The sequence below is a fragment of the Labeo rohita genome, chromosome 24, assembly GCF_022985175.1.
Source record: "Labeo rohita strain BAU-BD-2019 chromosome 24, IGBB_LRoh.1.0, whole genome shotgun sequence".
Classification (NCBI taxonomy): Eukaryota; Metazoa; Chordata; class Actinopteri; order Cypriniformes; family Cyprinidae; genus Labeo; species Labeo rohita.
This window is the reverse complement of record NC_066892.1, coordinates 20,563,571-20,589,169: the sequence shown is the minus strand read 5'-3', so window position 1 is coordinate 20,589,169 and position 25,599 is coordinate 20,563,571. Positions and strand designations below refer to the sequence as shown.

General features: G+C 37.4%; 1 long non-coding RNA gene across 1 annotated transcript; it reads right to left on the bottom strand.

Annotated features, from left to right (window-relative positions):
* Positions 1 to 14: 14 nt before the first annotated feature.
* On the bottom strand, positions 15 to 24,370 carry LOC127155792 (uncharacterized). Its single transcript, XR_007825642.1, has 3 exons — positions 24,257 to 24,370; positions 1,190 to 1,421; positions 15 to 43 (listed from the first exon to the last, which is right to left on the bottom strand). It is a non-coding gene; the product is annotated as an uncharacterized LOC127155792 (long non-coding RNA).
* Between the last annotated feature and the right edge of the window lie 1,229 nt (positions 24,371 to 25,599).

Genomic DNA, 25,599 nt, shown 5'->3' with positions numbered 1-25,599 from the left:
AAACTCAAATTTACCTTTTTTTTTCTTTTCTTTTAATCCATGGCTTCCACCAGACAGGGTCCGCCCAAAAAAAGAAAAGAAAAAACTTCATCACTGTTTGCAAACACTGTACTGGTCCATAGAAAGACGAATAGAAATTTTCTATTTATTTGAAACATAAATATTTTGTTAAAATATAAATGTCTTTACAGTCACTTGTCACATAAATAAACCTGTGCAAAGAATCATAGGAGCAAAGTGTCCATCAGTTGTACCCTTTAAAATCCTTCATTTTGAAGGTCCCTTTGAAGTGGGCAGTTTTGAGCACTCTGGAAGGTTTGGAAAAATTCTGTTATGGTGTCCATGATTTTTCTCACTCTCATGTGCCCTTGGTAGGCCAATTTATACCATTTGGAAAGCAGCAAGAGAAAGAGATTGGAGATCACGTTGCACACACAGACACATTTAGAAGCACAGGAACTTTTTATCAATGCTGCCCCACAACTTTAATTAATAAATTAGCTTTGCAACTGAATCACTAAATTATATTTCTCACCAACAAGTGGGTAAAATTGCTGGTTTTAAGTAATTAAACTCTTAGTATAGAGATGCTGCATAGACGCAGATAATTAACACACCCACAATCTCTCTTTTTCACTAGTCATTTAAATAAATGCTATAATTAATTCAAATAAATGTAATTTTACTGCAACGAGCTGTAACTGAGATAATTTTTACCCTTCCAGTCAAATATTACGCTGCAAACATCAATAAACAGCTGTAACTAAGAAGTGTTGGCAAGTACAATACTTAATAAAAATGACAAAGCAATTACTGAAAACAGAAGATGTTTATTATTCATTCAGCCAAAGAGGATCTCGAATTCAATTCAGTGTAACTATTTGAACTATCACTAATGGTTTATGTTTGTAACAGCAGACTGTACATAAATACTAACACAAAAGAAGGATCCATTACCAATCTATCAAACTGCAATTATAATTCGTAATGTAAAAATGTTGTATTTGGAATGAAAATTGGTTTGAGAATAGTAGTTTACTCTTGTTGCATTAAGTAGCAGATGTTAAATCAGTTTCATCATCTGTGCAGCTAAATCTTAAAACTGTAAAAATATATGTATTTAAGAGGAAAAAATGCAGATCCCTGATGCTGAATTCAGGCTAACTCCAAATACCAGAGCATTCCTTACCCTCTTTCACATCTTTACACCCACTGTGTAAAACCCAGCTGTCCGTAGGCAACAGCAGATCTTCATCTCTTCACAGCAAAGCGGCATCGTTGACTTTGATGGCAAGGAGTTGTCAGCTCATAGGGGGCAGAACATGTAGGTCTTTTCCTGAAAAGTTTGGCATTCACTCGTGGCTCCGGTTTCAGGCTTCCATTGAAAGAACGACAGGCTGACTAGCAGCTGTTCTGAAGGTCTGTGAGGAAATGAGGGAGGCAAGTCATCAGTTTATGGGGATGAATGGGCATGACTAAGTGATACTAAAACAGAGCATGTCCACTAATTGGGTTTCTAGAATTTCTACTGTGCATTAGGGGGAGGAACCTCTAATAGCGTCTTTAGATCACTCTTGCTTAGGTGGAAGAAACCTATACTTTTCACAACGCAAATTGAAGTATTGAAAGGTTTTGCTTCTAAAATTGTCCCACAGCTATTTCCGAAATTTTCCTCACAGTTTTATTCAACACTGGAGGTTACTTCCAGAAACTTACATTGCTTTTTGTCTTCTTGCTAGCCTTCCTTTTAACCATTCTTCAACAGTTACCAGCAAAATTATGCTGTGTTCACTCCAGCTCTATTTACTGAGGCAGTGCTAATGTGGGGTTTCATTTCATCTTTGATCTGTTTTCCTGTAAGAACTTAGTGTGACCTGAAGTCTTGATTTCCTCGATTCAACAGCTAAGCTTGAACAGGTTTGTCAAGACTTACTGATGCTCTCAACGTGCATTATCACCACATTATCATGTTTTAGATATCAAGAAAAGCATGTGAGCAAGGCTAAGGAGACACTGACCCACTAAGCTCCAGCTTACTAATGGCAAGAAAAAAGAATTTATTCTTTGGAAACAGCGTGTAATTTACCATGAGAGCTTTTAAGAGTGGGTTAAACTTCAATTAAATGTTCAGTGAGTCAGACTGTCATCCTCACCTCGGAATTCTGAAACAGGTCAACACACGCTGCTATTTCATTCGGCTTTATTCACTCGACTTCATTCACACAACATAGAGCTTGAGAAGATATTTAGGAAGATTTCACACTCCAGTGTATATTACTGCTTAGGCACATGCTATGACAAACAAAACAATTCTCTAAACCAACATAATTATCCGTAAAGTGGAAATCTGTAAACTAGGCCTGTGCAGTGTAACATTAATCACTGAGAGAAGTGTTTTGTTATAATCACTCAACAGAAAGTGAGCTGTCCTACTTCTAAGTGTGCTGCTCTCAGCTGTGTGCGACTACCGGGACTACAACTGCAAAGACTGCTTGTTTAAAAGATGGGGAGTAATATATGCAGCTGCAGCCTATAAATTAGTGGTGTTAAACTTGGACAGGCATGTCACACAACAGGTGCATTGCCTGAATAAAGCTATGCTGCTTGGAGTAGTACTGAGATGATCTGGTGGTTTTTTTTTCTTTGCAGCAGAAGCAGGGTGTGAATTCTGCATCCATATCTGATTTTAGAGGCTTATTATCTGATCATCACTATTGATGATTATGTACTGTAGCAACTGCTGTACAGGCATGCACAGTTTCAATAATTCCAAATCGTACTATTCTAGTATAAGATGAAAAGAGAATGAAAGGGAAAGGACGTGACGTGAGGCCTAGTACGGTGACACATACTCGGAATTTGTGCTCTGCATTTAACCCATCCAAATGCGCACACACACAGTAGTGAGTGGTGAACAAACACGCACACACACACACAATGAACACACACCTGGAGCAGTGGGCAGCCACATTGCTATCGCTGCGGCACCCAGGGAGCAGTTGGGGGATCGGTGCCTTGCTCAAGGGACTCACCTCAGTCGTGGTATTAAGGGTGGAGAGAGCGCTGGTTATTCACTCCCCCCACCTTCAAACCCCCACAACCTTTCGGTTACAAGCACAACTCCCTAACCATTAGGCCACGGCTGCCGCCATAGATATATAGATAGATAGAGAATATAGATAGAGATAGATAGATAGATAGATTTAGTTTGCACCATTATAATGACAAGAGTATCTAGGACCAGACTAGCAACTTCCTGTCAACCTTCCTGTCATTGACAGTTCAGATACTACAGTACAAGTGAATATCCACAATGCTTAAATTGTATGGTAGTATATTACATCTACAGTATGTAAAATCTACAGTTGTAGAGAATAAAGTGTACAGTACTTTAACCTTTTTCTTGAAAATCTAGAAGAAACTTGCATATAATCTAAAGTTGCAGATCTATTGCTTTGTAATGACACAAGAAGTCAGTCTGACACTAATAGCAAGAGCTGCTGGGTGAAAATGAAGGACAGCATTCAGAAATGGTTTTGACAAACATGTCCGCATCCTCTCTTTAATGAATATAATGTGGATGTTATGACACAGTGCTGTAGCCTGGAGGAATAATATCACAGAATAACCCTGTTGTCTAAGCAAGAATCTCAAGCAAGGTGATTCAGGATCCACAGGCCACATCCCCATCCATCTGTCCACTAATTAATTGTCCCGTTCATTACAATGCTTGCTGACATTTATGTCTAATGCTAAAAAGAATTCAAATGGGTTTTCATTATGTACTACATGGCAAAAGTATGTGAACACGTAACACTCAAATAGCATATGAACTAACTTCAACAGCGCTAAAGTACTTTTAAATTGGTCAAATTTCTCTAAAACATTTCGTAGACCCCAGGTACCCCTTCAAGTCCCCTGGGACCCTAATTTGAAACCCCCCTCCTCTAGAGGTTATTGTATGGTTTAGACAATACAATATGGTAGACAATTGTATGGTATGTTAAATTGGTCTTGTCTGCATATACGAGGCTGAGGCAAAATTGTTAATTGCACAGGGATGCCCACATACCTCTGACTATTTAACAGAATGGAAAAACTGGGATGTGAGAGTGAAAATATGCATCTTCATTTGTTACCAGTCATGAGTCATGACATCTACCTAATGGAAGTGCAAAACAAATTACGATTTATCCATCTCTTTGAAAAATTTTGCCACTGGTGGCAGTGTTTGAAAACTTCCCTCCGTCCTTTGGAGCACATGCCAGTGATGTGATACACTGCGGATGTCGTTCTCTGTGACTGGCAGTTGAGTTGATCAGTGTTTCAGCAGGAGTAGCAGATAATGTGCCAGGTAATTTCTTACACCGCTGCTTCCTGTCAGGATGTGCCGAGGACACAAGTCGTCCGACATAAATGATAAAAATTCTTGATTAAGGGCTCTGGCTTTCCTAATTTAATCTTCCGCAAATCATTGCAGGATCTATTGTGGATGTAGCAGAAGAGTGAGTTATGATGATATGATAATGTATGCTAAATCTATTTGTACTAATTCATAGCTGTACAGTCTAAGCCAAAGTAAATAAATGATGCTCCAACTTTTGCCAGAAAAAAAGGAAAAAAAAAAAACTGAATTTTACAAACACTCTATTCTGTAGAACAATGATGTCATCAGGAATGTGGGACTGCTGGTACTATGTCTGTAACGTTTCCTATTGACTGCAGTGTTCCAGTGAAAACAAAAGATTTTGATGGTGTCAGGAAAATCCTCTTGGCTCTTGGTTCAGTTTTATTTTTATGTTTATTCATCAGTTGATAGGGAGAAATAAATCTCTTTTTTTCCCTGTGGAACATTTACAGTATACACATTAGTTCACTATGCCACTGTGTACAGGTCTTATCTGATACAAAGCTCTATTTATGATGCCTCTTCCAGTGAACTTACTCCAAAACTTGCAGCCATAACTCATTAATAAATTCACATTCCAAAATGAATTCCCAAATTTAGACTATCAGTAGTTATTTCCATGGTTTCTGGACATGGTGCTATAATGTAATGTTTTCTTGTGGTCATATACTACTAGGGTTGCCAGTCATTTTCTATTAACTGCAAGGTCCCATTTTAAATTTGTCTAAACTACTACGTATTCTTTTTCACTTTTTCAGTTTATACACTATAGAATTCAATTTTAATACAAAAAAACTGTTTCTCATGACAGTACATTTATACAATTTCTGCACATTTAATAAGGACAAGCTGCTTATATGATGTTTTTGTGACATTTGATCATGGATTTAGTTTTATATGACAAAACAATTACTGGGTTATTAAGAAATAAATACTTGGTCACACTTTATATTACGTGGCCTTAAGTACTATGTACTTATATCAAAAATAAGTACAATGTACTTGTAGTCATTTTATTGCAAAACACTTTTGCTTCTATTAAGGTGGGATATGGGTAAGGTTAGGGACAGGCTTGCTGGTATGGATAGGTTTAAGGGTGGGTTAAGATGTAAGGGATGGATTAACAGTGTAATTATAAATGTAATTACAGAAATTATTTACAGATGTAATTGCATATAAGTATTTTTAAAAATATAAGTACAATATAAAAGCAAGTATGTACACAATAAGTGCATTGTACCAAATGATTCATTTAAATGTAAGTACATAGTAGTTAAGGCCACTTAATATAAAGTGGGACCTAATATTTTTATTTAGCAAGGACAAGTCACTTTGAAAGGTAACAGTAAAAACATTTATAATGTCACAAAAGATTTTTTTTTATTTCAAATAAATGCTGTTAAAAAAAAAAAAAGTTATTTTGCTTTCCACAAAAATATTAAGAAGCACAATTGTCAACACTGATAATAAAAAGCACCAAACCATCATATTAAAATTATTTCTGAAGAATCATGTGACATTGGAGACTGGAGTAATGGCTGCAATTTCCAATTCACAGGAATAAATTACATTTTAAAAATATTAAAATAGAAACGTTATTCTATAATTGTAGTTATATTTCACTATTACCATTTTTTGTAAACCTGTATATAATGGTAATACTATGGTTTTCTTTATACCTTAGTATACCATGTAAAGGCCAAGGTATATGACTAATCATACATAGCAATCATACAGTACCATAGTATTTAACTAAGTGCTAAGGTATTGCCATCTAATACCATCACTATACAAACTGTACTGCCACAGTATTTGTTGTAAAACATGAATATACAAAAGAAACTTTAAAATGTGACACAAAAGATCAAAATATATAGACAAAATATGAGTAAAAACGGAGATGCATGACGTAATACGTCACTTTAACAACACAGGCGGATAGACATGCAGATACATCTCATTTTCAGAGAAGTGGAGAAGACAGAATTCAGAGATGATGACACTACGAGACCACAGATGCTACGCTTCACTGTAGTTTTGGGATGGGCTGGGTCTCAGCGCTCTATTTTAAGTTTGTCCTGACCTCAGAACCTAGTTTGAAAGAATTGTGAAATATTACATCAGACCAAAGTCTTCCAGTGCAAACACATTTGATTTCTGTTTGATGATCAGTCTGTCTAATACCTGGAGTAATCTGAAATTGCTCTGACTTTGCTTCACTTTCACTTTCAGAATTTAAATTCAATTCAAATTCATTCATTCAAACTGATCACTTCCTCCTAACTCTTTTTTTTTTTCTCACAGTCTCACAGGGAGAACTGGGTGTCTTCCTGTAAGGGTGTGTCAGAAACAGAGAGGTCAGCAGGGTCATTGAGAGTTGTCAGGGTGTTTTGATTAAGCTAACAGTGAGAAAACATGAACACAATAAAGTCTGCAAAGACATACTTCTATAGTAAATCATAATTTGATATAATATGAACAATATGATCAAAGAATTTCAAGCCTCCAGATTTCTGTTGTTTGCGCACATATTCCCTCCAGTCATTCATCCAGCACTTCTCTCCTCTGAGCTTTTGTCTGTCCTGTTTAGAGGTGAGTGCAGAGAAAATACTTCATTCATTTCTCCTGGAGCCTTTGAACGCTCCCACAAGAGCACTAAATATTTACTTGAGGTGCCTCTGTTTGTTTAAAGTTGGGAGACACACCAGAGAAGCTGAAGGGGCCGGTCAGGGGGGATCTTGAGACAAAACACCTCTTTGCTTGTGATGACTGCCAGACCACCAGGTTGGTCTTGCCTGTCTTCTTTTAAGCGCCATCACCTCTTTGCCTCCTTTTGAGGGCATGAGGGAGTGTAGACCACAGGCCTGCACTAACACATCTCCTTCTTTTTAAGGAATCCATACAGACTGAGCTTACTGTTACAGTTTTAGCTGGTCTTAAGATTGTATGTTTCACAATCATGGTATAGAGTTCAAGAAATGAAGAATAAATATTGCACACATCCAAATGATGTTAGTCATACAGTCAGTAAGCTCTTAAAGTACTTAAGATACAGCGATATTTCAAACATTTCTGTAGCTCAAATAGTAGTAGAACATGGTGGTTAAGTGCTTTGGATAAAAGGGCCTGTCAAGTTCATTTAAACAGGAGCCAATTGCTGTAAATCGTTCATCTGATGAAAATTTCAGGATATCAACTGCCTTGGAAAAATTATGTAAAGGAACGTAAAGGAAAGTAAAGCAATAAAGCAATTTTAGAGCCAGATTTCCTAAACAAGGCAAATTACCATGAGACCACAATTGCATAAAAATGTGGGTGATCTACTGACAATGTGCAAATTCACTCAGCCAGCTCATTTCCATAATGACCAATGCAATCTACCAAGAGCAGCACAAATTGGCTAAATGGATTAAGACACGCTTTTCTGAACATTAAATAATGGCACAAATACTAGTAAACTGACTACCACAGACCTTAGTAAAACATGTTAAATCATTTATTTAAATACTCTCCAACCATTGACTTTGCATGTGAAATGCGTATGCAACAAGGTCAACCGCAAAAATATCTGTTCCCGCCTCTTCAATGCTATTTTTTTCACTTAGTAAATCCTGAAAATTTTTTAACACCAAAAGAGGGTTTGCACTAGTGCAAGCTGTTAATAAATCCATCCCTTTAAAGCCTTTTATAAGTCAACAATCAACAAAAGCCCTATTTACTTCCTTAATACTTAGTACCTTGTATTGTAATGTACGTCCTCTTTTAGATATAGAGTAATGGCATATTTAAGCTGTCCTTCCGGAAAACTTTCAGTAGTTTTTTTTAAATCACCAATTGCTCTCATTTTACAGCCCTTTCACTAAAAGCTCCTGGCTCCTTGACTTTAGGTAAAGTTTAACATTTGCCTTAAGGTACTGAAATACATGTTTTAAGTATACATATTTTCATTAGGTAGTGTATTACCAAAAGAATACAATAAACATGAATAATCATTTTTACAAGACATAAGCCAACACTTTAATTTCAACATAAACAGTACTAAGATGTTTTTAACACTGATGTTTTCAGCATATTAAAATGATTAATGAAGGATCATGTGTTGGCAAAACAAGAATGAATTACATTAAAAAACACATTAGAATAGATAACAGTTATTTTAAATAGGTGTAATATTTCACAATATTATTGTTTACACTCTATTTTTCAACAAATAAATGCAGCCTTGGTAAGCATAAGAGACATAAACAAATCGCCCCAAACATTCAAATATTTCTTTGTGCTAATCATCTACAGAGTAACTTCCAGAGCAAAGTATGTCTAATACAGCAATGTAGTTCATGACAATCACGTTCCAAGGCCATGTGCCAATGTTTTCTGCCTGCTTTATCTGGTCTCTCAGACCTTAGCAGTTACAGCTGAGATCAGTGGACAGTTAATCAGGGACCGGCACATATAGTGATTCAGCATCAACTGAAAACTGCTTCATCCCTTAATGCTCTCAAATATTTAACAGAGAGCTAATCAAATATTTAACAGACAACAATAATCTGGCGAGCAGATGAACAAGATGCTTTCCTCAACTGTTTCAGTACTGTTACAGTAATAAGTGCTGTTTACATTACCATATCCTTAAGTACCAGGGCACAGTGATGGTAACAGATAGTAATACCAAGGTATTTTGATACATACCGTGAGAATGACTGCCATATTAATATACCAGGTTATTTACAAAGAATAACACACAACCAAAAAAGACAACAACATGGTATAACCATGATATCATATTTTAAACAATGTGGCAAAACTATAGTACGTTAGTGTAATATGCACACTTTTCTTAATGATTCCTTTCCGTCATTATTTAATTTTAGTCTTCCTTAATGAGTACTGCACGTGGAACAAGGAAAAAAAATATTTTCAGTGTTAAAAACACATGATAAAAAGTTTCCTCTGTAAAGATAATTGCTTTTACAGTATCTGTGGACATGTTGTTTCATGGATCAGCAGTTAATTCGATTTGTAGAGCCATTATTGAGGAATGCACTAACTCAATGCGTTACAGTATTTGGCCTGAAGAACTGAGAATTATATACTGACAATGACTTCAATGGAACTGACTTTTCTCTCCTCAGAGCAGCTGACATGAAGTTATTTGCTAAACTGAGTTGTCAAGGCTCCATCTGTATTTTGTGCAAATGAATAGAACAATTGATGTTGACAAGCCTTAACAAGACAAAAATTCAGATATGAAAGCCATACAGTTCCTGGTCCGTCTCCCTTTTTTTCTGTCCTCCCACTCACCTCCTGTTCACTCATACCCATAATACAAAAGCACACGGCTCGATTTCTTTATTGTTCCTCACACTTTCGCCCTTGTGCATAATCTCTCTCACACACTGTCATGCTGAGAAGCTCCAAATGTTTATGTCCCATCAGTCTTTTTCTCCTCTGACCCTGCCGAGCCCCTGCAGAGTGACTTCTGACCTCCCACCTGTTACTTCCTGTCAGGAAGTTTGAAAAATGGGCTTTGGAATGATCAAGAAATAAATTAAATATTTATTTATTGCTTTTAACAATGGATTGCTGCAGGAATGAGACAGAAATTAGTTATCTTTTTTTCTGGTTCAATATTTGTTTTTCTTTTGTTTTGTTTTTGTTAGTTAAATATCTGAAATATGTTTTTTACATTTTATTCTGTGGCAGAAAATACATCAGTAATACCTACTCATGATTTGTTTTACAGCCTTTAAAAAAGGCGACTGCTAACAAGTGGCTAAATGAGACTACAGAGGTTGTCAATGTCCTTAAATCTCATCATGTTGTCTTCTCACTATAGTCTTCTTTTACAGCCTTGTTGTGTTTATGCATTGTGTTAAACTTTTCTATCTTAAACTCAGTTTGACTAAAGTTTTTAAAGTTTGACTAAATTCTGACAAAATGTCACAGAGTTTTGTTGCTTCAGCTGTTATCTTTGTCATATAGAAAAGCTTTCCAGGTAAGGGTTGTTTTTGCTGCCTTTGTGAGGTCCATAGGACACCTGATAGTCAAAACAAAATACTGCTTGCATTTACCAACATACGGAACAGCTTACATTTCATTGAATATTTCACATCAACACAGTGATTAATAAATCATTGGATTACCTGCAGCTTTAGGGTGACCCGGTATTGTATAACATCAACATATTGCTGCCATTCATATTCTATAGGCAGCACAGGCTGAACACTCAATCTGTTTACACTGAGTGCACAGATGTAGCAGTCATGTAAGGATTCAGTCTGCTCTCTATGAACTCAACACCAGCAGGTTTCTCTGACATATTTAGGGGGACAGAGAGAGAGAGTTTCTGTGAAAAGAATTAACTAGATTCCTCCCTCAGAGGAGTGGAGATAAGACAGACAACTCTTCCATAAAGAGACAAAGAGATCGAGAGACTTAGACACAGACAGAAGAAGAAAGACAACACTATGATTCAGCAAAGACTGTCACTTCCTCCATATGGTGGCCGTTCTTCTCAGCGGGACTAATGAAAGGGGTAATAAATCCCTCTGTGGAACAGAGAAGAGAGGCAAGCGCTGAAAGTATCCCTTAGATGGGGCACATCAGAATGTGTATCTCCTCGTCAGATGTTGAGCCTTAGGAAGATAGAAAGCACTGAACTCAATATGGCCCTGAGAGATTAGAGCATAATCACACTGAAGTTTCAGTGAAGCGCAGGTATTGAAGAAAAAATTGAGCTTTGGAGAGACATAAATGTCACTTTGGGATTTACCACATCAATGCCCAAAGTCAATCATGATTGATCTAACCAGCCTTTGTGTCCTCTGTTAAGGATGTTAAGATTTATTATTTAATATTTTGTTTTAAATGAAGTATTCATAAGGTGAAACGATACGGGAAAACCTACAGCTTCTCATAGGCTGACAGAAAAGCATGTGTAAAGACTTCAGGCTACAATTCACAAACACTACAGAGCTAAAGATGGCTGATTTATGTAATAACTGATCTGCAATGTTCCTTTTTTACCCAAAACGAATGATCTGTGGACTTCTGAGAACCAGCCCATATTTGCAAGAGCCAAATAACAATATGTCTGTCACCTGGCACAAACAAACATTGCCATGTCCTAGAAGTAGCTTTAACCAGAAGTAACTTATATCAGCATCTTTATATCATCACAACTGGTTTTAATGTAACATTCAGAAATTTTAAATTAAAAAAATTAAAATGTTTAAAAAAAATCTAGTTAAAGTTTTAAATACATTCCAAGTAAAACTGATGGAAAATCAAAGTATTTGTTTTATTTTAGACAGAGGGGAAAAATAAAGTTGCTGGAGTTAGTGTGAAGTGTGAAAGTGTAAAGAATCATAAGTACTTTAATGATTCCTGTTCTGATTCTGATGCCACATAAAGATTCCATTAATAGGGTGTAACTTGGCTAAATGCGCCCTGGGGTAAAAGGCACCTTTGATATTGTTTTCCTCTAAACCACTACATGGCTTTTCAATATGCGCATGCAAATTTGTCTGATCCTTGACGCGATTACGGCCTGCAGTGTAAAACTGAATATGTGCTTTCTTGTTTTAATATTTGATGTTTTTTTTTTAAATGTTGTAGCTTTTAGTACCAAATGAGAATCACTAAAATGGATGCATATGTTTTGAGACAAATGTCTTCTTCATGATTTTCAGTTTTGTTTAAGATAATTAAATAAACCGTTTTTAAATAACAAAAGAATATTTAAAAGTATAGTATTTGGGGTAAAAAGCAATTGGGGCTAAAAGGCACAATAATTAACATGATAATTAATAGATGGCTGACTTTTCCATGTGCTGACATGACATGGTTAGATTCAGATGGCAAATATGATATATTATGTTGGTTGTCAATCTTAGAGATAATCACCATGTTTAGAATGAAACCATCATATTTAGAAACATGATATTAATCAAATAATATAATAACATTTAATTTGTTGTAACTACTGTACATCTATATTAAATTATTATGGGATATTCTTCACTGCTTTCAGAACCTTTACTTTTTAAAATGATTTTGTTTTTGTATTTTAAAAAATATTTTTTATATTAATATATTTAAAACTATATTTATTGAACAAAAATGAATTATTTTATTTTTCAAAATAAGCAGAAAATAGTATACACTTTTCTTAAGTGATTGTTTTGAACAAGTATTAACTTAGACATTGTAAAAAAACATTATTTTAGCTAAAGTGTTTATATCAATACTGTACGCCTTTTGCCCCATGCTGGTGAGCCTTTTACCCTGTGTGTGGGGTAGAAGGCCCCCTTTGCCACCTCATACATATACAAAATTTTAGATCAAAATAAACAACTTGTATGATTTATTGTCACACAAAATCTGTTGCTCCATAAATGTTCAGTATCAACATGTATATATATATATTTTGCAATTATACATTTTAGGCACAGTGAACAGCACATTTCTTCTTAAGGTGTGCCTTTAGCCCCGTTGTACCGTATGTCTTATTGTACTTGCACAAGAATCTCCCTTCGAGCAGTGTTGCAAAATCTAGCAAATTACAACTACAACTAATAACAATTGTTTTTGGCATTTGAAATAAGACTGGATGCAAATAAAAATTTTAATTAGGTGAGAGAGAAAAAAAAAACACTTCACCTCAACATTACACATATTGCCTAAATAAGTACTAAAATATTTGAAACTAAAACTGAAGAAAAAAAAAAAAAAAAAAAAAAACTAAACATAATATTTAAACTATATATATTCCTATACCATAAAATGATAAAAGCAAAAATTACTAAAACTTAAAAAAAAAAAAAAAAAAACTAAACATATAAACCTATTACGGAAGCAGTCAATGAAGAGTTTTATTGACACCAGCTGAGCAGATCAGGAATGTCAAGTAAACTGTCAGTTCAATGATACTTTCTGAGCATAGTTTAACTTGGCAATGTGGATATTTCCAGCCTGACAGTTACAGGAGCTCCTGGATGAGGATGAAGAATCACTGAGATAATCACTGGAGAACAGTTAAGTAGTAAACTTCATAGAAACAAGACCAGACAATGAGCTGAGACAAGGTATGTGCTTGTACAGCTGGCTGTGATTGGCTGAGGTGAGAACCGGATTCATGACAAAACCTAACTTAAATTAAATGTTACCAAAAAAAAAAAAAAAAAAAAAAACATAGTAATGAGAAAGAATACTACTAGTGTACTACTTTCAACACAGTAACAAAAACAAAAGCAATTAAGTTCAAATTAAATGAACTATTTTAGGAACTGCTCTCAACCATTTAGCCAGTAATGGCCAATGCGTTTGTTTTTTACGATACAATAAAATGAATTTGCTCATAAGGGTCATTGGTTCCCAATTATGACTGGACTGGTCCTCTGAACTCCACTTGCTTTCAGACAGATCTCTATGACTGTCAGTTGAAGAAAGAAATCAGATGTTTCCTTATTCACATTTCCTTGTACCTGTCATTCCTGCTCCAGGTCAAATTTCAGAGTCAGCTTTCCAAAACTGCCACTATCAGATAACAGCTCTAAACACATATTGAACAAAAGTTTTATTGTACTGCTGCTTGATCTTTTTGTCACCTTCAAAAGATGTAGGATGTCATGTCAAGACATATTTCTATACACTATACACACTGAGACAGCACTATTAAAAAGGAACTCATGCTGTTGTTTGATTCATTATGGTGACCAGGCAAGTCCTGCCCCCTGCAAGTGTGCATCTGCTGCAGTGTGAAAGATTTCTCCTTCACACCCAAACAAACAAATTAAACTGGTCCACTTAATTAACACAATGAGCTACATGCTGCCTAGGGCTGTTGGTTTAATTTCCCTTGATGTTCAGTAAGTTAGGAAATTAATAACAGTAATTATTAGAGTCTAACTGTGGATAACTACCTGATCAGTGTTAGGTCAGTACCTTGACACCAATTAGCAGTTTGGTGGTTAACATGGTTAACAATAGTAATAGTAATAGCAAACACCACAATCTAAAATTTTATTAGTCGTGAGAAAAGTACATAAAACATTTGCTACTGTTCCATGTTACATAACCATCAAACAATATGCTTTAAAATAGGCGTTATTTTAAATCTAATCTTTCCAAATGGATTAATGTTCAGATATCCTGTTAAACAGCCCCTCCTCTTTAATGCGCCGTCTATGTAGGTCAGTCGTACAGTTTGGATTTGAATAACTCTTTAGTTTAATATTGTGTGTGTGCGTTAGTGTGTAGTTCTTTGTCCGTCGGTGTCTGTTGTCCTGGCATGCAGTGTGTTGGCAGGGAAACAAACACACTGTTTGTAGTAGCAATGACTCACAAATTAACAGAAGCTGGAAAATGGGCCAGTGAGACCAGCCCATCATCTCTCTATGGCTTTTTCAATCCATCTCTTTTCAACCTCTGCAGCTGCAGATTTTCAACTGGTTTGACTCATGCTTTCAATCTGAACTCTTAAAGATGTAAGCAGTGTGATTGTGTGCTAAAGATTTACCTGAATAGAACAGACTATTTATCGCCAATGAATTCAAACTATTCAGTATCTAACTAATACAACTCTGCATCTTTCTTTCTTTCATTACATCCTTCTTCTCAAACTGCCAACCTAATGAACCTATTTTATAGCAATGTTACAGCTCAAAGTCCCATTTTATCCGCAATGACTGTTCTTTGTTGTCATCAGCAGCTTATCTTTTTTAACTTTAATTATTATTGCAAATTACATCACTACGTCACGCCCCTACTGTGGGAACTGACCGGCCAATGAGAAATGACCTAAGGCTAAATTCTATTAACACAAAGGTGGGTGAATGGAGAGGAGATTAGGAGAGGAGTTTGAACTTGATTTTTTGTGTCAAAGGGTGTGGGAAAGGAAAGGTGACTGCCTGTGTAAATCTTATGTCACAGTTTTAAAGATCAAATTTAAAGAAAAAAAGTATAAATAATTCAGTCCACATTCAGAGGGCGTTTTTAAAATGTGGCTTATGTGAAAAAAATAAATAAAAATAACTAAACTCTTACTGTTTTACACCTCAAACATAAGCAATACATATTTATTTCTGTGGCTATATTAACAATTTACAGCATTCACACTGTTCGCATAGGCAGTAAAAGCAGTTCCCATTCAGTCAGTCAGTTCTATCACTAGGGGTCGCACTTGAGAGCCAAGACACCTCTGACATCATTGAGAACAGGCTTATGAAATTGCCGAGCAAAATTTGCATAGCTAGCCACGCCCCAGATATCCGGGTATAAATATGCCAGCATGCCATTCGCTTACTCGTTCTGTCCTTTGGAACCGATGGAGTGTCTCTCTCTGAGGAGCAGCATTCATCTCTTCTAATCGTTGTTACTGGATCTATTGCACAGACAGGGAGTTTTATTTCTCATTCGGGGCTCGAGAAGTGGATGAGTTGTCAATCGCAGCATCAGAGGGTGGGCTGGAGCCTTCAGAAGTGGATGATTCAGCTGAACCTGCATCACTAGGTGCTACATTCCAATCTGAGGCTGATGCTGGGATGGTGGCTATGCTTACCCAGGCAGCTGAGAGCATCAGGCTGGAGTGGACTCCACCATCCTGCTCTGAGCACTCTCGGCTGGATGATTGGTTCCGGGAGTCCGAGCGCAACACTCAGCCATGCTCCACCCCAGTTCCTTTCTTCCCGGAAGTGCACAAGAAGCAGATTAAATCAGGGAAGGATCGGCGGAGAAGCACAATCTGGTTATTAGATTCCGGTGAGGTGCACAAAGATGAATCTTCTGAGACCGCACCTTATCCCCCTTATGGGATCTTTCAGTGGTCCTTAAGACCTCACAGAGAGATCTTTTTGAGCCTCTTCAGTCTGTTGAGCTTAGTGCCCTCACTATGAAGATGGCCTTCCTGACTGTGCTCACTTCTATTAAGAGGGTTTGGGATCTGCAAGCCCTCTCTGTCAGCGAAACATACCTAGAATTTGGGCCGGCAGACTCTCACGTTGTCCTGAGATCCCGGCCTGGATATGTGCCCAAGGTTCCCAAAATAATGACCCTGCAAGCTATTCCTTCTGATGAAGGAGACCCAGACCTGTCTCTGTTGTGCCCGGCGTGAACCCTGCACATCTATTTGGGGCATACACAGAGTTTCAGATCATCTGAACACTGTTTTGTCTGCTTTGGAGGACAGCAGAAGGGGAAGGCTGGGATGTGGATGCGATTGTCACGCACTTGACCAGGGGCATTACTGCTTCGTCAGCTTTGGCAAATGGTGCCTTGCTAGCAGACATTTGTGGGGCTGTCGGCTGGGCTACACCTAATACATTCACCAGATTTTATAATTTGGAATGGAACTAGATTCATGGAGAGTTCTGGTTACTAACATCTGAATTTAGATGACTGGTAAGGCATATAGCGCCTTTTCCCTCTCTGAGGTGATAATGCATGCTTTTAAGTCCAGTTTCAGTTACTTCACCCTGGACTACCATTTTCAACAGTCAAGCACTCTTACACAGCTGAGTTTGGTGAGAAACTCACTGAAACCCATTATTTGTAAGTATCCCTTGAACGAACTCTCATGAACTCTCAATTGGATTAGTGCTCCATATAGTGTGACTCCCTATGGTGGTCCTATATGTGTATCTTCCACTGGTCAGCTCCCCTTAAGGACTTTGTGCTTCCCCAAGGTAGAGTTCTGTGATTGGCTGTTCGCCCTCTTATGTGGAGCCTGCCACAGAAACGTTTCCTATGTAGTACTTTCTTCAGCAAGTTTTGCAAGTTCAGCATGTCATCTCCCCTTCGGGTAGGATGTGGTCTCTGTAGTAGACTTTTCTCATTTGAGAAAGTGAACATTTCCCAATTGTAACAACTAGGTTTACCAGCCATTGAGTTTTTATTAGTATCTTTAAGCAAAAGAAAAGGGTTCCAGCTGAAATAACCTCTGCCTGTTATGGCAACTCTCCCAAGGTGAAGGAGAAAAGAGGTCATTCTTCCCAGGCATTGGAAGGTTACAAGGAAGAGAAGTGCATTTGTTTGTGACATGCAGGTTTTGTCAGCATCTGCACCGCCGTGGACTCGTAACGCAGTTCAGCTAGTTGTGGCCCTTAGTATAGAGACCCCTAGTGTCAGCACTTTAAAACAACGTTGAAGTGACCGACTGAAAGGGAATGTCTTGGTTATGTATGGAAACCTTCATTTCCAGATAGAGGGAACAGATGTCCATTATGCCACAACTCAGAACTGCCACTGAGTGGGTTGAGACCTGTCGACTTCGATCGACTCCTCAGAATACAAAGAGTGGGCAAATGCCACGCTGACCTGTTTATCCCAGGATATATGGGACATGGCCAGCTTTGCAAATTTTGCTCGCTGATTTCACTGACCTTTTCTCGAAATCAGAGGTGTCTAAGCTCCCACGTGCAACCCCTAGTGTTGGAACTTTGACACAGTGTCTCTGACTTCACTTGAAAATGGCATATGTTAAGCATCATACATAACAGATAGTATTGTATATCACTGATAAGGTCTCAACTAGCAGAATACAACAAGCATAATTGTTTCAGGAGCCCAACTAATACAAATACGTGTAAAAGTATACCAGGGTTGCCCAAATTCGGTCCTGGAGGGCCGATGCCCTGCAGATTTTAGCTCCAACCCCAATTAGACACACCTGCTAATTAAGCTCTTACTAGGCGTACTACAAACTTACTGGCAGGTGTGTTAAGGCAAGTTGGATCTAAACTCTGCAGGACACTGGCCCTCCAGGACTGAGTTTGGACACCCCTGCAGTATACGTGGCTTTGGGCCATGTTTTGGTTTGTAGCTTCTACCAAACAGTACTAAACCATAGTATATTTGTTTTATATTTGGACAAATGCACGTACGATCTGGAGATTATCACGTGAAACTAAACAATACCCAATCAGAAAGCGAGCTGACAGAAGACAGAAGCATAACAAACACTGGGTGTGTCTCAATCAGCTACCTAGCTCCCTAGAATTTGCGATGCATTGTGGAATTTTTCAGGGAACATTCCAGTGCATTGGAAGGATTTCACAGACAACACTTAAAAATGGCTGACTCCCTGATCAATGCCCTGACTACTGAACAAGGGAGCTCATTGAGACGTACCCGCAGCCATCGCAATTACTTCCTGCCTTCCAGATTTTACGAGACTTCCCCTGTTCACAGTCGGTACTCTGATTGAAAATCGGTTGGTGTGTGGTGTGCTGTCTTTGTCACATTGTGGCACACCACACACTATAGGAGCAAAACTGTTAAATCAAGGATTTTTTGTCCTCATGTTTGTGGTCTCTCACATTTTGAAGATCTTATAAGATTGTAAAAACCTTATAAGGTTATTTTAGTGTGTACCCAGCATTAAGCATGGTGCGTTGGTATAGTGGGTGGGGGTGATGACTAAAGACCAATCAGGAACTGTTTTTACAGCGAGTGCACACTTGAATTGGATTGATCTCTCACACTGACAGCTCTTGCATTTACCTTTCGCCATAGAATAGCGCACAACTAAACCTTCAGCACTCATCCACCAGTATCTTACTACTTATTCTTTACATCAGTAGTTTCAGGACCAGGATTGGGAACTACTTCAATCTGAGTGGGCCAGTACCACCTTGGCTCTTATGTATCCTCGCCACTGATACTGAAGGAAATACTCAATGTAAATCACATTATTTTCAGTATAGAGCCGCAGTTTTGTTCCGCAGCAGAAAGCACAACAGGGGTCTGCTGTTGCAGTTGCACTGCCGCTTCACATGCATGCTGCTTGTGCCTGCAGTGTTAAAACAGGCTTTAGTCAGTATGTTTGTGCTGAAGCTCAACTCCCTTAGCTGAAACTAATCCCACAGCGCTCACAGTCAGGTCATCCCAGGTCAGGTGTACTACAACTTACAACATGAAATGCCTGCTTATTCTTCAAACACCAGTTTCTTTTTAATATTGAGAGTGACTAGTATAGAGCCAATATATTTAAACATAGCTTTTGTTTACAAGAACTCAAATGCAATCACAAATAAACTTATTTGCCCAATCACTGGTTATTTCCTCACTAATTTAATGGGCTAAAGGTAAATCAAATAATTTGCTTAACTTTAAGCACAAATACCTATAAATTTCCATATTGTCTGGAATTGTTGCTTGTGTATGTGTGTGCTTAAGTCTGTTTGAGCTGCCTACATGCTGTCACAAAGCGCTAGTCTATACTAAGTCTTTTGCAGCTTACATTCAGCAGTCATCTCTTACACTGTGGTACCTATTGCATATACAAATACCCTTTCATTTAAGCCCGAGACAGACATAAATAGTCTCTACTGCAGAGTACTGACACATCACAGAACACATAGTAGAGAGTATATAAACATAATTCAGTCTATAATTCTGGTTTTTGGAGTAGAGCGACTAACACAGACTCTGACATCACAGACTGTTTCCTTAACAGCTGTTTGAGAAGACAGGCGTGTGCTTTCGCGTGTGTACGCGGCTGCATGTTTGTCTTGGGGAGGTCTGCTTAAATATTCACAGAGGTGCCTTGCGCTCCCAGACTGTAAATGAGCAGGCTTACAGCAGGAGTCCTGATCTTTGGTGGTCCGAACATGTCTCTTTAAGTGTGTAAATCTGGATGGCTTAGTTTTCCAGTGCTGTTTTTTATGCCTAGAATGCACTCTGTGAACGCCAGCTCTCACACAGCTAATACGACCGAGAAAAAGCAGAAAGCCACTTGGCAGGTTGACAGCACAGGGTCAGCAGGGCCAGGCAAAACACAGACGCCGCCACCATCGTCACTGCCGTCTGATGGAAAGAGTGAGAAAAGGGAGAGAGAAATCGAGAAAAAGAAAAAGAGGGAGCATGTTTGCAACATGATATATTTAAAATGATTTTGCTGGTGATACAAATTTATGCAATTGTGAACTACGCAATTTTAATGCACATTAAGTAACTTGCGACTACAGTTTTGCAATCATTCATTTTCTTATGTTTACATTTTATTACTGCCTCTGTGAATAACTTTAGTAAGAAATGAAAAAGTTGAAGTTGAAAAGTTCAGCTTATTTCCTGAGTCAAAGTTAATTGTCCATTTCAACAATTTTCCACCATCACTTTAAAATGTTCTTATGTAGCATTTTTCCATATATTAAAATGTTTTAATAAAACTTTAGATAGATTTTTGTTTATTATTACTATATATTGTTATATTGTTCAAAAAATCTATCTATATTTATATTTATATACATGTATTAAACATGCATTAAACATATTGAATCTAACTGAGTAAAAAGGTTGTCTGATGACAGTGAAATGATAAAACAATAATAATAACTTTTAAGCAATTTCAGAGTGAATACATAACTATTAAATGCTGTTATGCAAGCTTTTATTCATCAAAAAATCTGGAAATAAGAATGTACAAATTGGCATAATGGCTGCTGAAAATTCAGCTTTGCCATCACAGCATAAATTCCATTTTAAAAACTTTTTAATTTGTAAATAAATGTTACATTTTAAATTGTAATAATCAAATAAATAATATAATATCAAATAAATGCAGCTTTGGTGAGCAAAACAAACTTCTTTATATCTATCTTACAAATGTATGACAACAAACAGCAAAGAGAGTGTGTGGTAACATATAGGCAGAGTGAAGAGTGATGTCAGCAGGAAGTGACATAGTTGTTTACAGGGGCCAGAGTTGGGTGGGAGGTTAAAGAAGGAGACGGCGAAGACAAAGACAGACAGTCCTGCAGTGTGCTCAGATCTTGCCGCAGTGGGGACCTCCATTCCAAACTGGGGGGAGGGATTACATAACACATGGAAAACCATCCAAAGAACGAAAACAGGCCAGCCTCTGTGTTGCCAAAGGAGCCTGTTCCACCCTCTCTCACAGCCTATAACAGCTGATGGATCCAATTTATCTAAACTGCAGTTCAACAGAGTTCTTAGAGTCTGCTCTCAGAAGTCACATACCAAAAGTTATACACAGAACAATGTTTAGTAGACTTTGTTCCCAAAAACTGAAATACTAATAAAAATCAGATGAGAGTTTTTAAAAACACAACACAAAGTTAAATGTGAGCAGTTACCCATGCAAACTGAGCTGACACAATAAGACTCAAAAGAGCCCACCATCATGTCTCTATACGAGTCTAGTCCTTAAATTTGAGTGTTTTACATGATGGCAAAACCCCACACAGGTTTTGCTTGTGTTCAAATTGATCAGTGTGAGTTTGCCATGATGATCAACAGAAAGCTGCTTGGTTTGAAAGTGACTTCTGTGTGTACAGTGTTAAATATGATAAAATTGTGTCAGTTAGAATTACATTTTGTGCTATTAAAGGAGAACTCCACTTTCAGAACAACAATTTGAAAGGTCGAAAGGTTACGCGGAACTACAGACCCAGTGTTTACATTTACCTTTGCAAGTAAGTCAAACACTGTTTACAAACAAAAAGGTACAACGATGTCAGACGATTCTGAAGATGTAGAAGAAAATTAGATTGAGTTTTTTGCCATACTTTACTTTTTGAGCCGGAGTACACAGACGATGAACTTGACGTGATTCGTAGTGTCGTGGACACGCATCCCAGAGCCTGTGCTACACAAGCTTTTGTGCTTAAAAAGTATACAAAATTTTATTTTTCGAAAAAAAATCGTTTCGCTAGATAAGACCCTTCTTCCTCGGCTGGGATCATTTAGAGCCCTTTGAAACTGCATTTAAACTACATTTTGTAAGTTCAAAATCGGGGCACCAATGAAGTCCATTATATAGAGAAAAATCCTGAAACGCTTTCCTCAAAAAACATAATTTCTTCACGACTTAAGACAAAAAGACATGAACATCTTGGATGACAAGGGTGTGAGTAAATTATTTGTAAATTGTTTTGGAAGTGGACTTCTACTTTAAGCAGCTCTTTAGTGAAATGCTTCTTTTTGCATCTGGCCTCAACAGACTGAACACATGAAGTGAAAGAGAAGATTTCCATGAAAGAAGACAAAGCCTCAGAGCACACCTACATATTCACCATGGACCAGTGATATTTCGAAGAAGTTTATCAGCCAGAGCGAACTTTTCCGTTACATTTGCTTTGGAAAGCTGTTTCAAACTCTTGAAATGAAAGATGAAAATGGTTCAGCTGACCGAATAGAATAGTAATGGAACATCTTTCCTCAACAAGCCGCAGGATTTGTGTCATCACTAATGTCCATGTAGCAAAAAGCAATAAAGTTTAATATTTGTATAAAGTGATACAGTAATATTATAATACAGTTAGGTTTGTTCAGTAGTGCAAGTTCTGCTCTTCATTATGTTTAATTTGCTAAATAAACAAAGGAAGTTCAACAAGACAAGAAGGTATTCAAGTGACGCACTAATATGCTCTGCAATCCGCCAAGTACAGCAGAAAATTAAATACAGAAAAAAAGTGTCTGCCAAGAGGACAGAGTGTATTATCTACTACTTAGAAGATCTATTAGTGATTATTGGTTCCATTTGTAGGTTGTGATTAATATGTAATAGCTTAATATTTCAGTCCTATATCTGAGGCCTGTATATTTACATTTAGCTAAAACAGCTGACACTGTTAACCATGGTCTTCACTGCAACCTTTTTCTCAGGCTAACCCTGAAGCCGGGACAGACCTTGACTGTGTTTTAGTGTGTGGTCTACCTCCCTCAGTCAGACGTATGCTGTCACTGCCAAGGGGAACCATATGAACCTGGAGAAGGCCAGGCCAGGGAAACCAATTTATTTTTCTGTTTACAAGCAACTGCTTACTTTTGCTGTAATAGAATACTTATGAAAGAGCCTTACCGGTATTAGACATGGTTTTTCTCTTGCATGCAACTGTTTTTATGTACGCACCGGTTGCAGACTAAAATGTGTGGAATTAGTCTGTGCTGTACACACAAATCTGAGCCGACCTGTGCACCACGCCTTAGCAATGTACACCTGTTATTCAACTTTACAAAGTCTCTGCATGCATGTGTCAGCTGACAATACAAAGGGAAAATGAAGAAGATAGGGTGCATGCTATATGTCCTGCAGAAATATTTTGCCCTGGGCTGGTGACAAATCTTGCTTTGTTCATGCCTTTTGTTTACCAGTGCAGGATGTAGAATATTTGATATATGCCTAAGGATTTTTTAAAAATATTTTAATCAGGTTATTGAGAAGCTATTGGAAGAATATTTCAAAGAAGGCGGAATCCTTTAATAGACAAGGTGTAGCGGTGCAATGTGGCTGCACACAATTTCTCTGTGAAATGACACAGACAAAAGGAACTCAATCCGAGCAAACACATTGCAGCTGTTTTCTTAAGAACAATGGGTGTGTGTATGTGAATTGTGGCAGTTAAAAGTAATTTAATATCTTTTTGGTACAAAAGTACTTTTAACAATCTATAATACAAGCAAGATGACATGTAATGGATTATAAATTTAACGAGATACAATCAAATATCAGCTATTTAGCAGACATAAGGAAACTTAAAATGTAAAAGAATAAGAAAAACTGCATTGAAAAAATGTTACAGAATGAATAGCCTTTTTTTATATTTGGCAGGTGGGAATATAAAATTGCTCTTTATTTCTATTCAAGCAGACTCACATACATTAGACTAATTACTTGGGTCATAAACGATGCATTCCTAGTTGCATAATGTGAATAGGCATTATAAAACTCAACGTCTGCATACATGTAATACATCTAATACCATGCACATATGCCCTATTGTCAAAGCATCAATTTTATGCTTCAATAATAAGATAAACACATGTGTGCTTTTGAAATAAGAAATCTAAATTATAACGCAGGGTAATGGAAAATAATGCAACACCTACCCTTTTTGCTCCAGATTTGATTCATTTGTCACTGATATTCCATTTCAGGTGTGGAGTTATTCTTTGGGCACTTCGTCTCGAGCCCTTTTCCATGTGCTCAGAGCACGCGCTCCGCAGCACGCGCTGCGTACAGTCACATACAGTCCATGACGTCACATTGCCCTAATACAGCGGCGACGGGAAAAAAAATCACAGCTTTGTTCGGTCGGAATGGAAATAGATTCGTGCAAAAGCTAATCACTGCATTTAATCGAGCACAGCACTGAGCATTTTAGAAGAAAGAAAGCACGCAAAGAGTTGTTGTGACAAGCGTGATACTTAATGCAGGAATTGTCGTTTGAATTGGCAAATAATGTCATAATCGGACATAATGTAGATTCAGATATAATAGATGTAATAATCAGGCACAAAAGTTCTATAAGTTTATATCAACATATGACTAGGAATTCGCTATTCGCTATTAAAAATTAGCTATTAAAAACACCTCACACAGTGAGGTCTACACTAAAATGTGTCCACACATGGTGTAAATTATGGGGTGGAGTGGGGGAGTCTGACAACTAGAAGCGAACCCCCAACAAGTCAAAATAACGCTTTATCTATCTATCTATCTATCTATCTATCTATCTATCTATCTATCTATCAAAAATGTTTATATGCAACTGTTAGTTTTACCTAGCAATCTAACTTTTCGATTTACTTCTGAATACTGAGATACTTTTGAAATCTAAAAGCCATTGTATAATTCACACTGTCCACAATATACCTGCAGTGATGCTGCACTGATTTCTGAGTGGTTTGCAGCTCAGTAAACACAGCTCAGACTGCATTAGCAGAGCTCTGCCATATCCACAACAGATGCTTTATGAGCAACACAAACCCTGCAAGAGTAGATGGGACTGTGGAATGAGTCACCTCTAAAATCTTAATGTGTCAACTATGGTAAATCACCTGAATTTTGTTGCTGTCAAAATCCCCTTCGTTGGGTTTCCTGGCAGCAGTCCTCACAATAACTTTACAGTGCCTTTCACTTTTGTTGCTTATTTGAATGCCAAAAATGAATGAGTCCAACTTTCATCTAGATGGGCGGGGAGGCAATGGAGCAGTTTTGTCTTTTGCAAGATTTTGTGCTGACTTCATGAAAGAATGTGCAAAAACTTAATTATAAACAGGTGAAAACTTACACTGACCTTTCTGACTGGGAAAATCCCTGAAAGGATCACCAGTTTGTCAAAGTAACAGTATCATACTTGTTGAACTGACAAGAAAATATCAAATTTCCCCAATATTTCCCAAGCTTCTTTCAGAAGTGTCTAATCTATATGTATAAGGAGTTTAGTGCA